This window comes from Helianthus annuus, chromosome 1 (genome assembly GCF_002127325.2).
Source record: "Helianthus annuus cultivar XRQ/B chromosome 1, HanXRQr2.0-SUNRISE, whole genome shotgun sequence".
Taxonomy (NCBI): domain Eukaryota; kingdom Viridiplantae; phylum Streptophyta; class Magnoliopsida; order Asterales; family Asteraceae; genus Helianthus; species Helianthus annuus.
In genome coordinates, this window is record NC_035433.2 from 67,022,774 (window position 1) to 67,036,766 (window position 13,993).

At 42.9% G+C, this 13,993-nt stretch overlaps 1 non-coding gene across 1 annotated transcript; it reads left to right on the forward strand.

The window, feature by feature from the left end:
* Nucleotides 1-8,121: 8,121 nt before the first annotated feature.
* Nucleotides 8,122-8,228, forward strand: LOC118483027. Its single transcript, XR_004869481.1, has one exon. It is a non-coding gene; the product is annotated as a small nucleolar RNA R71 (small nucleolar RNA).
* Nucleotides 8,229-13,993: the final 5,765 nt, after the last annotated feature.

A 13,993-nucleotide genomic window follows, 5' to 3' on the forward strand; every position in this document is an offset into this window, starting at 1 on the left:
TGATAAGATGGATTCTACTCCTCCAAGAATTCGACATTGAAATCAAGGACAAAAGAGGAGCAGAAAACACTGCTGCAGATCATCTCTCACGCTTAGAAGACCCAGCTTTGGAGACAACCAGGGACGAGCAAATCAACGAGAAATTTCCCACGGAATCCTTGGAAATGATGGAGAGTAGACAAGAACCATGGTATGCCGACTACGCTAATTTCTTAGCTAGCGGTGTAGTCACCAAAGGATGGCCACATCATCAAAGAAAAAAATTCTTTGCTGATGTAAAGCATTACTTTTGGGAAGACCCCTATCTTTTCAAAATGTGTGCTGATCAGCTCATCCGAAGGTGTGTCTATGGTAATGAAGCACGAAGAATTCTCCATCATTGTCATGAAGGTCCATACGGAGGCCATCATGGTGCCTCAAGTACCGCACGAAAGGTATTTGATTCAGGATTTTACTGGCCGACCATTTACAAGGATGCACAAAACCTTGTAAAGACATGTGATGCATGCCAAAGATCAGGTAATATTTCTTCCAAAAACGAAATGCCACAAAGTGGCATTCTCGTCTGTGAAATCTTTGATGTGTGGGGACTCGATTTCATGGGACCTTTCCCACCTTCAAAGGGAAACAAATATATACTTGTGGCAGTCGATTACTTGTCTAAATGGGCAGAGGCCGAGGCTCTTCCAACAAATGATGGAAGAGTGGTGGTAAAATTTCTGAAAAAGCTGTTCTCTCGTTTCGGGACACCAAAGGCTTTGATAAGTGATAGAGGTACCCATTTTTGCAATCATCAACTCGAAAAAATATTAACAAGGTATGGGGTCTATCACCGGGTCTCAACGACATATCATCCTCAAACAAATGGGCAAGCCGAAGTGACTAATCGAGGTTTAAAACGAATACTTGAAAAAACCGTAGGAATAAATAAAAAAGAGTGGGCCGATAAATTAGACGACGCTTTATGGGCTTTTCGAACTGCTTATAAAACCACTATAGGCACAACCCCATATAAACTCGTCTATGGAAAAAGTTGTCACTTGCCAGTAGAAATAGCTCACAAAGCCTACTGGGCAATAAAAAACGTAAACTTAGATTTGGAAAATGCCGGTAAAAATCGATTTTGTCAAATAAACGAATTAGACGAACTTAGGAATTATGCATATTCTAACTCCGAAATTTATAAGGAAAGAATGAAAAATTTGCATGATAAATATATTAAATCTAATGAATTTCGGGTTGGAGACCAAGTTCTATTGTTTAATTCACGACTTCGATTATTTCCTGGTAAGTTAAAATCTAGGTGGTCAGGACCTTTTTCCGTCACCCGTGTTTTTCCACACGGTGCAGTAGAAATTAAAACTCGAAATGGGACACCATTTAAAGTCAATGGCCAACGGCTGAAACTCTACCGAGGATCCATTGAGGATGAGGAAGAGGAGATCTCACTTCAGACGGTTAACGAATAAACTCGTACCCGACATGTTACAGGTAAGTGTACGTTTAAAAAAAAACCGGTAAATCTTCTAACCATTTTTCGGAAATAAGGGGCATGCACACGAGCACAAAAAAAAAAAAAATTCAAAAACTTTGCCCGGCACGGGGCCGTGTCCGCTGGACACGGGGCCGTGTCGAGGCGACTGTCGGGATAAAACCCTCTTTTCCTATCAGTTACACCATTCCACACGCCCCGTTTAGCCGAAAACTCTCTGGTTCGAGGCGATTTTCTGCAGTTTTTCTACGTCACCACCAAATCTAACAACGTCAAGGTATGATTCTATCTTCATTAGTAGTTAGATTAGTTACTTGCATGTAGTTAAAACATCAAAAATTGGGGAAAAATCTAGGGTTCTTCATGTTCATCCGGATCAAACTCAAAATTTTTGATGAAATTTGTTAGTAGTAGTTTAGATTATTGTAGTAGAAAGTAACTAGGCAAGTATTGTTGATAGATTTGTCCGATTTCCAAATAAAACCCCAAACCCTTGTTCTTGAACCGAAAAACACGAAATTGAAAGGGTAAACGGTTTGTTTTGGGAAAAATGACACTTAGGGTTTCATTTTCGGGGGAAACCACTGCTATTGGGCTAAAAATTTTCAGGTTTTCGAAACCGGGACGAAAAATGGAATTTTTGGGTTACAGACGCCTGGACACGGGGCCGTGTCCGCTGAACACGGGGCCGTGTCCAGCCCACTGTTTGCAGTTTCACTTTAATTTTCCTTGTTTCATACTAACTTTTTATGTATTCTTTTCAGATGTCGAAATTCACAAGGTTTGGCGCAAATGAACTGGACGCTAGGGCACGGTACGAGGTTCTACAAACAGGACCGGAAGAGTACCCAAGGCGGGCGTGTACTGATTTGCTAACCATGGTGAACCAACTTGACCGCTTCAACAACATTGTGAGGGGTCCACTGCATGCCGCATTGACCACCCGACTACGGTCGGTACATCAATGCACGATGGAGTTCTATAGCACCTTCATTTTCAACTCGAGGCGCGAACCGTTTGATCATGACGCGGTTGAATTTCGATGTGGAGGGACCACGTTTAGAACCTCCATGGCACAGTTTGGAGCCATCATTGGGCTATATAGTGAAGAAGAAGCGGGGAATGAAGAGAATACAGGGGGGTTACGAGACTTGGATGCAACCGAACGCCAAACCGCATGGGCTCAAATAGGTGAAGGAATCTACAACCCAAGCAGCACCAAAAGCACCAAACTGAGGGACCCGTTATACCGCTACATCCACAGGCTCCTCACGTACTCGCTGAACCAACGCCATGACAGTAGTGGCGTTGTTGGGTTGAAAGATTTGGTTGTCCTTCACTGCATCCACAACCAGAAGCCTCTAGATGTTCCTTACCTCCTACTGTGAAACATGCACTTGAACCGCCTTGCTCATGCTCCTACACCGATCTTCTTCGGAGGATGGGTGTACCGTCTTTTCAAGCACTTCACGAATATCCCAAGGTCCTTCGAAAGGAGTCCATGGTCGGGCCGGGTCGATTATCACATTTGCCGAGCCATGAACTTGCTTTATGAAGCGGAGGACGGGACGGTGAGCTTTCAAAGGACGCAAGGCTATGCATGGAACCCGCAGGAGGCTCTAGTTCTTCATGCACCACATCCCCATTTTCAGTATCCACCCCAAGGCGATGCGGGCCAATCCTCCTCTCAAGGAGGTGGTTTTCCTAACTTTCAAAGTTTACATGATCTTTTGCAGGAAAACCTCATGTGCTCAAGGAACACCTACAACCTCGCCAACAACACAAACCACCGGGTTGGAGCTATCGAACGCAACATTAACGATATACAAGATGATATCGGTAGCATCCGGGAGTACATGGCGAGGCAAGGGGGTGGAGGTGATGGTAGTGATGAAGACATGGAGTAGGAGGCTTGGAGGAACAACGGGCTGGTTGGTGATGAGCCCACAGGTTTAAGTGCCCTTCTTATCTATCAAACAATTCATGGCCTGCGTGCCATTTGTCGAACAATTTACTTTCCCTAACTATTTTTATCTTTATTTTGTTTTTACTTTATGTTTGGATAATGTTTAACAATGGTAATTTAGGATGGTTTGTGCTTGGTTGGTTGGTATTAAGTGATTAAACAGGTGCAATGCAAGGGTTAGAGTGCTAAACATTAGCACTTGCAGCCCCAGGATGGAGAAACCGGGAGAAAAACCTATTTTTCGGGCTAACAGACTGTCCACACGGGGACGTGTCCAGCCGACACGCCCCCGTGTCCATCTCCCAGATCTGCTGTTTGGCTACTGACCTGCAATTTTTTGCCCGACACGTGGCCGTGTTCACCCGACACGCCCCCGTGTCCACCTTCTGTAAGTTTTCGTTACTGGCAGTTCACCACGGGGCCGTGTCCGCTGAACACGGGGCCGTGTCCAGACTGCCAGTAACATAAATCTTTGCTTTTTAAACACACTTTTATACATTCTAATCAACCAAAAACTTTATTTTTGGACACATTGAGGACAATGTGTAATTTAAGTGTGGGGGGGATGCTAAAACCTTGAAATTTTGCAAAATCCTAAACACAAGCCTTACACAAAACTCTATTGGAACCGCTAAACACCCCAAATTTTTTCAAAAACTTTTTCATTTTTTTTATTTACTTGTCTTAGTTTAAGTTGGGAATAACAAGTTCTAAAAAGGTTATATTTTTACAAGTTTACAACCGATAGCGTCGTGATAAAAAAAGGAACCAACATAAGAAAATTATGAAACGGCATAACAAGTCTAGTTTAAAATTCGATTATATATGCTTGGTCACATTAAAAACCCATTCCCACAAAAGTGAGTTTTGAGCCTTTATTGAGCATAAAAATACACATATTTAGATTAAATGCTCATTTTTCGTTTCTTGTGTGAATAGCCGCTCGGTCCATACAAATCTAGAACTTGCCACGACGATACATTCCCGGTCCTTACCAACTTAAACCCAAGTAAGTAAATGATGGAGGCATTAGGACTAACCATTTTTCTTTCAAAACCATTATTTTTCATTTTTTTTACCTACCCAAAATCCCCCTAGATAGCCCCTTTGAGCCTAAACCTTTCATTTCATTACCCCAAAACCCTTTTTACCCACCAAAAACCTTTTTATTTATTTTTTTTAGTAACAAGTTCGCTTTTTCGTAAACTCACCTTTTTATGTGACGATTAAAAAAAAATATATATATGATGAAGTCAAAAACAAACAAAAGCTATAAAAGCTTGTTTGGAGAAATACTTCAAAATAAAAAGTCACTAAAAAAAAAAAGGTACTTCACGAAAACCGACGCTTGTTACGATTTTCGCCCTTTTTACTAACCACTAACCAACCACCCACCTTTAAACCCAAGCCTTCACCCAAAAAGTCCTCTTGATATTTACAAAGGTAAAAAGTTAAAAAGGAGGAGGATTGATTGCTTGGCAAGCCTATGGAAGACATAAGTTCCGTGCCGCTCTCGAGTGATTCACTAAAATATACACCTTCGGCCGAGTGTTGATGATCTCCCGTGAGGTATGTGAACTTGTATATAAATGGAATTTTAATAAGGCATGCTATGCCCAAATAAGTAATTCATCTTATGAAAAGTTGAAAATAAATCATAACGAATAGGATTGTAAATAAATAAAAATAAAACCTATAAAAACCTTGGATTCCCGACACTCTAGGACAAGCTAAAAAAAATAAAAAAAAAAAAAAAAAAAAAACTTCTCTTCTACCTATTCCATCTGGGAGTGTAAGCCACATTTAAAGAGTTTTGCTTGAGGACAAGCAAAAGTTCAAGTGTGGGGGTATTTGATGTGTGTAAAATGCAACATATAAATCACATCAATTAAGGCATAAAACTAACCTTTTTTTTAGTACTAATGTTGGAAAAAGAGTGTTTTTGTCTTCCTTTTGTATTTTCAGGATGAAATGAGCTCAAAATCACAAAAGAAGCAAAAAAGACAGCTAATTCTACCATAAATACAACAAAAGGGACAAAAGTAGACTGCCCGGACCCTCAACGGCACCTCCCAAAGCAAAAAGGAAGAAACAGAGTCTGAACACGCCCCGTGTCCAGCGAACACGGGGGCGTGCCCAGGAAGCAGCAGAAAAGACAAACCAGTAGAAGCTTCCATTGCCCACCACGGGGCCGTGTCCAGCGAGCACGGGGGCGTGGTGAAAGTACAGCAGGCGCATTAATTGTAATTCGCAATTACAATTAATGAGGAGAGAGAGTGTCAGGCGGGCACGGGGCCGTGTCCAGCGGACACGGGGCCGTGTCCAGCCTTCTGTTCAGCCTATAAATAGAGGAGCTTGGCTTCATTCTCTCTCATCCCTTGGCACACCACCTCTCTCACACTTCATCCACCACCCACCACCACCATAACACCATCATCCACCACCATCATCCATTGTCCATCGTAGAGTGTGTGAGTCGTCTCGGGATCCAAGATTGATCGTAAGAGTTCTTGACAATCAAGGCCATGTTTGCCTAAGTCTCTTACATCACTTGGTGAAGACAAGTGTTTAGTATAATACTTTTTATTTTTAATCTTTTGCACTTTTTATTTGGTTTTGTATTAATGACTTTAATAACTAGTTACTTATGTTGAAGGTGATCTTTCCTTATCGTTTGTCCGTGGTGTCTTGGCGTTATTTTACTGTCTATATAAAATAAAAGATTTTCACCATTCATATCTCCACGGTCTATATGGAGGTATGTTGGCTACCTGGTCGGGGGTTAAGGGAACGGTTTGGTAAGGGTCTTGCCCTTGTTCAGCGTTTAGAGGTCCTGCTTGGGACCTGGGTCAAATTTAGTAGGATCTCCTTCAATGCCCATAGGTATTGGATGGCGGGGATCCAAACTCTTTGACCCCCTCATAAGTTAATTAGTATTAATACTATAACCCGGCTATTTAGGACTGTATCCCTGCTGACTCAGACTACTTAGCCGAGGGTAACGTCACCGCCAGAAGCGGGGCCTACCACAATTTGCATTAATAACTTAATTCATTATCTTTCAATAATCCGACCCTTTAGGATTGTATCCTTGCTGACTCAAACTACTGGGTTGAGGGTAACGTCGCCTTCAAAAGAGGGGCCTACTACAATAACTAAGATAATCTCTTAAACAAGTGCAAAAGTGCGAAAATAATCAAAGGTTATACTAATACACGTGTCGGATCCAAGTGATTCATCTTGTCTATCTGTTTTTATTTTATTTTATTTTTCAGCATTTAGTTAGTTTTTATTTTTTTAGTTTAAAACATTTTTCTAACCTTTTTGATTTGATTAGACGTTGAGGATAAACCGGTATTAAAAGCTCTTGTGTCCTTGGACGACCTCGGTATCTTACCAACACTATACTACGTCCACGATGGGTGCACTTGCCCATATGTGTGTTTAGTGTTAGTGAATATCGTGTTTATAAATTTAAAACTTGGCTAAAAGTGTAAAAAGGGCTTAAATATACATCAAAAATATAACACACTTCACGCACATCAGGTAGTTTATTGAGTACGAGGGCAGAGCATTCTTCGCCTAAATTAACTAATTGCAAATTTTCAATTTTCTTTTTATGTGTAAGGAAGTCCCTCATAAATTTAGAGTATTTGGGCATTTGGGTTAGGACTTCGATAAAAGGAATATTGACATGCAATTGTTTTAACAAGCTTTCGAATTTTGCGAATTGCTCATTGGTCTTTTGACGAATTAACCTACCGGGGTACGGAACTCGAGGAGCCTTGGTAGGCTCGGGTGATGGGGGAGAGTTCTTTTCCTGCAGATGTGTTGGCATTGTTTCTTCCGTTGGTGGAGGTACTTCTGCAGGCCCCACGGTGCGGTTTCGTAGTGTGATGAGGTGAACTTGCGCCTTTGGGTTTGTTTCGGTATTGCTAGGTAATGCGCCTTGCGGTCTCTCGGAAAAATTTTGTGCTAGTTGATTTATTTGTTTTTCTATGTTTTGAATGCTAGCTTGTTGATTCCTAAAATTAGATTCTAATTGTAGAAATCTTTCCGAGTTTTTCTTATCAGTGTCGGAGACGAGGCGAGATATAGTATCTTCGAGCCTTTCTCGTCCACCTTGTTGTTGAGTGAAATTTTGTGACTCATTTCTTGATTGCTGAAAGTTTGTTCGTTGGGTTTGTTGGTTACTACTATTGCCGGTCTCCCTCCAACCAAGGTTTGGGTGGTTTCGCCATCCTTGGTTGTAAGTTCCCGTTGGAGGACCCGACGGCCTAGGTCTATTATCAATGTAGTTTACCATTTCTTGTTGATCGTCCGTTTCTTTCATGCAACTCCAATTTTCATGTGACCCACCACACCCTTCACAAGCCATAACCGAGACTGTTTTTGTCATTTCTAATTTTTTTTATTTTTGAAGAAAGGGCCTCGATTTGGGCTTGTAAAGAGGTGCTTTCGTCGACCTTATGGGCGCCCGGGGCGATAGATTTATTTCCCCGGGGAGTGTGCCATTGAAAATTGGTTTGAGCAATTTCCTCAATCTGATTATATATTTCGTGTGGGCGTCGATTACCTAAAAGTCCCGGAGCTAGAATCAAGTGTCTGCCTAGTGTGTGGCAACAATCCATTGTAGAAAGTGGATACTTGTTGCCATATTGCGAGGCCGTGATGGGGACACTTGCGTAATAGCTCCTTGAACCTTTCCCATGTTTCATATAAGGATTCCCCGTCCTCTTGCGAGTATGTATTAATTTCAGCCATTAATTTAGCAGTTTTAGAAGGAGGGAAATACTTATATAGAAACTTTTGGGCTAGTTCATCCCAGGTGTTTACCGATCCAGCTGGGAGGGTGTTGAGCCAAGCTTTCGCTCGGTCTTTTAGTGAGAATGGAAACATACGGAGGCGGATGGCGTCGTTTGATGCTCCATTGATCCGAATGGTATCACATATTTCTAAGAAATTAGTTATATGTAGATGAGGATCCTCGTCCGCAAGCCCGTGGAAGGTTGCGGAGTTTTGGAGCATTTGTATCAAATGCGGTCGAAGTTCGAAGTTATTGGCTTCGACATTCGGAGCATTGATAGCGGCGCCTAGATTACCTACGGTGGGCCGTAGATAATCCATAAGGGTACGTTGGTCCGCCATTGGGGGTGGATCACCCGAAACCTTCTCTTGGTTTTTGGCTTTTAACCTTTTTCTGAGAAAGCGTTCGGGTTCTTCTAGCGGTTCCTTTATGTCTTTATTGGAACTGGAGCTCATACACTACGTGAGGACGGCGTCGGGTTCCAAGTCCTGCAATAAAAACAGAAAAGAACGTTGGTCAGAAGGTTCACCACGGCCCCGTGTTGAGCGAACACGGCCCCGTGGTCGGAATTACAGTGATTGTTTTTCAGATCCCAGTTACTGGAAGTTGGACACGGCCCCGTGTTGCACCGGCACGGCCCCGTGGTCAGCCTTCTGTAACTTGAAAAACAAAAAACTGCCAGTAACGTTGCTGAGCACGGCCCGTGTCCGACCAGGCACGGCCCCGTGCTGAGCTCTGCAGAAGCTAAAAATCTAAGAAAATCCTAAAAAAATTAAAAAAAATATGATTAGGCCGTTGATTCCTAACTTTCTTAAAATCCTTGTGTCCCCGGCAGCGGCGCCAAAAACTTGATGTGCGTGAAGTGTGTTATATTTTTGATGAGTATTTAAGCCCTTTTTACACTTTTAGCCAAGTTTTAAATTTATAAAACACGATATTCACTAACACTAAACACACATATGGGCAAGTGCACCCATCGTGGACGTAGTATAGTGTTGGTAAGATACCGAGGTCGTCCAAGGACACAAGAGCTTTTAATACCGGTTTATCCTCAACGTCTAATCAAATCAAAAAGGTTAGAAAAATGTTTTAAACTAAGAAAATAAAAACTAACTAAATGCTGAAAAATAAAAATAAAATAAAAACAGATAGACAAGATGAATCACTTGGATCCGACACGTGTATTAGTATAACCTTTGATTATTTTCGCACTTTTGCACTTGTTTAAGAGCTTATCTTAGTTATTGTAGTAGGCCCCTCTTTTGAAGGCGACGTTACCCTCAACCCAGTAGTTTGAGTCAGCAAGGATACAATCCTAAAGGGTCGGATTATTGAAAGATAATGAATTAAGTTATTAATGCAAATTGTGGTAGGCCCCGCTTCTGGCGGTGACGTTACCCTCGGCTAAGTAGTCTGAGTCAGCAGGGATACAGTCCTAAATAGCCGGGTTATAGTATTAATAGTAGTTAACTTATGAGGGGGTCAAAGAGTTTGGATCCCCGCCATCCAATACCTATGAGCATTGAAGGAGATCCTACTAAATTTGACCCAGGTCCCAAGCAGGACCTCTAAACGCTGAACAAGGGCAAGACCCTTACCAAACCGTTCCCTTAACCCCCGACCAGGTAGCCAACATACCTCCATATAGACCGTGGAGATATGAATGGTGAAAATCTTTTATTTTATATAGACAGTAAAATAACGCCAAGACACCACGGACAAACGATAAGGAAAGATCACCTTCAACATAAGTAACTAGTTATTAAAGTCATTAATACAAAACCAAATAAAAAGTGCAAAAGATTAAAAATAAAAAGTATTATACTAAACACTTGTCTTCACCAAGTGATGTAAGAGACTTAGGCAAACATGGCCTTGATTGTCAAGAACTCTTACGATCAATCTTGGATCCCGAGACGACTCACACACTCTACGATGGACAATGGATGATGGTGGTGGATGATGGTGTTATGGTGGTGGTGGGTGGTGGATGAGGTGTGAGAGAGGTGGTGTGCCAAGGGATGAGAGAGAATGAAGCCAAGCTCCTCTATTTATAGGCTGAACAGAAGGCTGGACACGGCCCCGTGTCCGCTGGACACGGCCCCGTGCCCGCCTGACACTCTCTCTCCTCATTAATTGTAATTGCGAATTACAATTAATGCGCCTGCTGTACTTTCACCACGCCCCCGTGCTCGCTGGACACGGCCCCGTGGTGGGCAATGGAAGCTTCTACTGGTTTGTCTTTTCTGCTGCTTCCTGGGCACGCCCCCGTGTTCGCTGGACACGGGGCGTGTTCAGACTCTGTTTCTTCTCTTTTGCCTTGGGAGATGCCGTTGAGGGTCCGGGCAATCCACTTTTGTTCCTTTTCTTGTATTTATGGTAGAATTTGTAGTCTTTTTGCTTCTTTTGTGATTTTGAGCTCATTTCATCCTGAAAATACAAAAGGAAGACAAAAACACTATTTTTCCAACATTAGTACTTAAAAAGGGTTAGTTTTATGCCTTAATTGATGTGTTTTATATGTTGCATTTTACACACATCAATAAGACACAGATAGAGTTTCGTTCCGTCGGTTCGAGCGATAGGATGCTAGACCCAGTCTTGAATTGAAGTGATTCGGGTGTAGACAAATCGTTGATAGCGAGTGCGAGTAGTTCGATCATACGAAACATGGATATGGCACACAGGGTTAGATGACGATGGATAAGCGATAGCGAATGACGCGATTTTCGATTCGACTACATGCGATTTCGATTTGTTCCCACGCAAAACCCACATGGCATCTTTCCACGAGAATTGCTAACATGGAAAACACCACTTTTCCCGTATTAGTTTTGTCCCGTGAAGCGATGTCATGTACCCTAATTCTACACAACTGCGATGACTTCCAAGCGATAACCGGATATCGGTAGGCAATAGACCTTGATAGTTGATAAGTGACGATTGTTGCGTTGCGAACGATATGAGATTCGATTGAGTTGATTATACCACAAACAGTAACTAATGCTAGCCCACACTGCCTTTTTCCACGAAAGTCTGCTAATATGGTCAAAACACTACCATGTTTCGACCCTATTAGTTTTGCCTCGTGAAGCGAGGTCGTGCGTGCTAATATAACACAGATAACACGAGTATCGATGAGTGATAGCGACACGCGATGAGAGTATCGAGTTGATGAAATAGGCGCGAAATGCGTTAAAGCGAAAAGCGGCGAGTGATTTTCCATTCTCGTCTAGCGATCCACAATAAGCGATCCACACCAGGCGGTAGAAGTTCACACAATAGTTCAATAGCCAGCGTTAGAGACTGCGAGATAAACACATGATGCGATTGAGATTTCAAGCCACATATCGAGTGATTTGGATTGCGAGGTAGATCTAGCAAAACTGCGATTGAGTTGCGTTCTAGACTTACGACCAGTCTTGCGTTGCTCCAATTGCTCTTCGGGGTGAACTTACCTAAGTCCATCGATGTGGCAATTGTGTTGCGTACGCAGACTTACGAGAAGTCTCGCAGTGATGCGATTTAGTTTTGTTACGCCATGCGATCGATTTGTATTGTGTCGAAAATAACCATTATAATATAATAGGTCTAATAACGTTCAACTCCACATGGCACTTTCTTCACGAAGCTTCGGTAGTATGGTAAAGCACACCTTGCGTTACCCCTACTACTTATACCCCTACCACTTTTTAAACGTTATGGCACCGTTAGAACTTCACTACGATCTCCGTGCACTGACCAAAATAATCCTGTGTGCACCCGCGATTAGTTGTTCCTTGCACGTATATCGTACCTCATTCTAAGAGTGTTGTAAAGGTAAAATACGTTATATAGTACATAGTGCTAGCGTTTAGATGGTGCGCGAGTATAAGAGAAATAGATTCCACATGCGACGATAGATGAAATAAGTTCCACACATAAAAGAAAACAACGGCGATAAGTCGTATTATTACAACAACATTAGAAGCAAAATAACGTTGTTGTGGAGGCCTTCTGGGGGGACTACGGTCGTTGCTGAAATTCCTCAAGGCTGCGGTCCTGTGCGGCAATGCTGTGTTTGATGACCATACCATTTGCAATTTGTGCAATAGCGACAATTTGCTTCTGGCGGGTGATGATACGTGCACGTGAAACACAGGGGATGAGGCCCATTGTAAGCACGTTTCGGTTGAACTGGGACTGATCGGAGAGGTTCGGGTTGCAGCAGTCCAGTTGTTGAAGAGTCTGGGCTCACGGTCTTTCGTTTGCGGCTAGGTTGAGCTTCCTGAGATGATGCAGTGTCGTTATCGAATTCGCCTGATGATTTGACGGAGACGTCGTCGGAGCAATCCTTAGAAGAACTTTCAGAGGAGTGGTCGGATGATCCCTCGACCGATTCGCCAGAGGAATCGTCAGATGAGTTAATGATGATTGCTTGATGAGCTTGTTTGACAGGTTTCTTGGTGAAGAACCTGTCCAAGAATCGTTTACTGTTGATCTCTGCGGCTAAATGGTAGGCTTCTTCGATGGTAGCAGGTCTTGCAGCTTCGACAAAATCACCCACACTCTCAGGTAAGCCGCGGAGGTACTTCGCGATGGCTTTCCTTGGAGTGTCAACTTGACTTGGGCAGATTGCACTAAGCTGCTTGAACCTTGCTGTATAGCCAGCATTGTCACCTTCGGTTTGCTTGATTTCCCAAAATTCGTTTTCTAGCTTCTGGACTTCGTGAGGAGGACAATATTCTTCCTTCATGAGTTCCTTCAGCTCGTCCCAAGAGAGGGCGTAAGCTGTGGAGATCCCACGTTTGTTGCGTTCGGCGGTCCACCAGTCGAGTGCTCGTGATTGAAATACTCCGGTAGCACAAGTAGTACGGAAACTATCGGGACACCCACTTTGTCGAAGGGTGACTTCGATAGAATCGAACCACTGGAGCAGTTGGGTCACACCTCCTTCACCTGTGAATTCCATCGGGTCACAGGCTTTGAAGTGTTTGTAGAGGAAAGTAGATTGCGGCAATTCCGTCTTAGAGTCCTTCGTGGCTCGAGAGTTACTGAGAGAGTGCACTTGAGCGACAATTTGAGGAATGAGCTTCACCACTTCCTTGGTCACAAGCGAGGCAATCCTCTTATTGGCGCTTCGTTTAGCTCTTCTCCTAGCTATTCGTCTCGAGATAGAGTTGTCGGAAGCCATCTAGACAGAGAGAGAGAGATTTGGAATGAGATTCGATCATAATGATTTTGAGTTTATGACGCGATTGAGCGCGATCGAGACTTGTCACGTGCAATATAAATAGACTTCACATAGGAGCCACATAGGAGACACGAAACTTCCTAGATTTTCACACAATGTCTTGATTGTACTTAGGTATAGATAGTTGTAGTTCATACTTACACACATATATTATGGTTCAGATTGCGCGAGGACGCGTTGAGAAGGGATTGTGAGAGAAATCGGACAATTCGGACATTAGTTTTGTTGCGATCATTCGGTCTTTGTTTTGGATTGCGAGGGCGGTGCGATTTGTGCGCTTGGTAAAACAGGGAGCGAAATTGATAATCGTAATTAAACACATAAAACGTAACTGAGTTCATCAAATCGTAAAATCCGGCGAGTTGTAGGCTTAGTAAGATACTCGGAGTGCCTCGGGTGTTTAGGCGTCGACTACCCAAGGTAACTCAATCACACCCAACAAGTTCGTGCACACGCGTTGACTCTGGAGGTTTATGCTTCCACTGGGATGCAGCT